Source organism: Galeopterus variegatus, unplaced genomic scaffold, assembly GCF_000696425.1.
Source record: "Galeopterus variegatus unplaced genomic scaffold, G_variegatus-3.0.2 Scaffold519, whole genome shotgun sequence".
In the NCBI taxonomy this organism is placed as follows: domain Eukaryota; kingdom Metazoa; phylum Chordata; class Mammalia; order Dermoptera; family Cynocephalidae; genus Galeopterus; species Galeopterus variegatus.
In genome coordinates this window covers 649,968-652,572 of record NW_007726630.1, presented here as the reverse complement: position 1 = coordinate 652,572, position 2,605 = coordinate 649,968, and positions in this window count along the sequence as shown.

The following is a 2,605-nucleotide window of genomic DNA, read 5'->3' as shown; positions in this document are numbered from 1 at the left end:
AATATATGTTAATAATTCCAGAGTTAAGATCCAGAAGATAATAGCAGTCCAGTGACATAGCCTTTTTCAAATTGCTTTTCTTTTGGTGACAGTCACAGATGGAGAGATGAAGTCAGCTGACAGTCTGGCCTCTTGAGATTCAGGACCCCAGGACAGAGTGGAGGGTGTTAAATGTGGGGGCATGGTAAATTACCTCCTTCTTTTAGTTGTGCTTTAGTAGTAAGAATGAATGAGAAGTGAATTAGGCCTTCAACAAACTTAACTTTAGACCTGCTTCTAAGCTTTTGGGTAATCAGAAAAATTTCAGTCTTTAAATTTGGATCAAGATGATCTGGAAATGATTGTGACCTAGTAGGTGCCTTGTAAAACAATAGAACTTCCTTTCTGGAAGATGATAATGTTATCTTCTCAAATTATTTCTATAAGTACTTTTTCAAGCTCAATATTCAGTATATAATAAAGATAAGCAGAATGTGAATAGATTAGACTACATGATTAAGAACCAGCAGAAATAATAAGCAATACAGAGACATCCACAGCAACTCTAGATACTGAAATTGTTAGACACAGAATGTAAGATAACTATATTTACCACATTCAAGGAGATAAATGACAAGCTTGAAACTTATGGCAGAGACTGAAATATTAAAAGTGACCTAGTAAACTTGAAATAATAAAAAAACCCCCAGAAATTCAAGAACTGAAAAATATAACAAATAAAATACATAACTCAATGGCTGGGTTTAAAAAACCCAGAAATTCAAGAACTGAAAAATATAACAAATAAAATACATAACTCAATGGCTGGGTTTAATAGCTGAAGAGAGAATTAAGCAACAGGAAAATATGCCAGGGGGAAGAAAAGCTGGCCTGAAGTATGGAGAGATGAAGAACACAGAGAATGTAGGACCATAGGGTATAAAAGGAGAAGACCTTTTTGTTAATTGGATTTTCAAAAGGAGAAGAGAGAAAGAATGGGGAAGAAAAATACTGAAAGGAAATTAAGAATAAGAGTTTTCCAGAACTGATGAAAACATCTGCCCAGTAAACCCCTAGGTGTGTGTGGAGGCTTGGGAGGTGGATGGGGATCACTTTATATTTAAGTTATCACAATAAAACTGTTGCAAGCAGCTGATGAAAAAAGCATGTGACTTTTAAAGAAACTAAACTTAGATTTGCAGCTGACTTCTTAAAAGAAACAATAAACACCAGTGAAAGTGGAGCTTCAATGTGTTGAAAGAAAATGCAGTTTAGGAATAATGTTGAAATAAATATATTTTTACTTAAGTCCATACTAAAAGAGTTTACCACCAACAGATCTATACTAAAGGAGGGTTTTTAGCCACAGGGAAAATTTTCCTAAATGGAATATTGGCAATCCAGGAACAAATGAAGAATAATGTTTTACATTCTTTTCTGATTCATTCTTCACATATTCTAATTCATAAACTGAATTTAAATATTAACTACTTTATGTTGATACATAGAATGTCTTGTTTATTGATGGCATAGACTATGCTCTATTTATCTATAAGACAATTAGAAAATTTCAACAGAAAACTGTTTTCCTTATAATTCAACAAATCAATTTATATTTTTTATAAAAAAATATAGGTAAAATATATCAACTTCTTATCAATAATTCTAAAATAGAAGTTTCAGAATTCACTTTTTACTTTGCCAGACTATCACATGTTCTTGCTTTTAAAATTTCTTTAAAGCAGCTATATTACCAAAAGGTAAAGCTTAATAATTCTATGAAATTTATAGCCCCTCAATTTGGGTCTTCAAAGGTTAATGTAAACTGTATCTGTATATTTAAAGTGATAAAAGGTACAAATATTATTTGAGGGGCCAGAAGGCATTTTTCATTTTTGGATAGCTAGAGAATGAAAGATCCTAAGCTAAGCTAAATTTATATCAGTCTGAACAACTAAGAAAATCACGTAACTCAGGAAATTCCATTTTTATGTGAATTAAAAATATTAAAAAAATTTAAACTGTTGTCCATTGAGTAGGTATAATGAAATATTGGCATGACATATTTTCTTTTTTAAAATCATGTCTTTATTTTTTCTGTATATAAAACCTTCAAATGACTACTTTTGAATGAATTGATTGAAAATATGAATACCCAAAATGAAAATCAGTTTGGCATATTAGGTAAAAAACATATTAAGGATAAAAAATAATATCTAGAAGCTGTTACTTGTTATTTTGTTGATAAAAATTATACACATGTATACACTATACTCATATATTTACATATTCACAATATTTGGGACATACTTATATTAAAAATTAGTCATTATTGATACGACAAGCAAACAGAAAGGACATTGTTGGGTGGGAGCGGGGAGAGGGAGGAGGAAGGCGGGTTTCGGTAATGGGCCACAATAATCAACCTCATTGTATATCGACAAAATAAAATTAAGAAAAATAAAAAAATAAAAAATAAAAATAAATAAAATAAATAAAATAAAATTAGTCATTATTTACCTATAATTCAATATTAACTGGGAAACCTGTATTTTATCTGGTAATCCTATTCTTCAGTCTCATGAAATGCAGGGAGAGACTGATTTGATAAAGCTAACCTTTAACA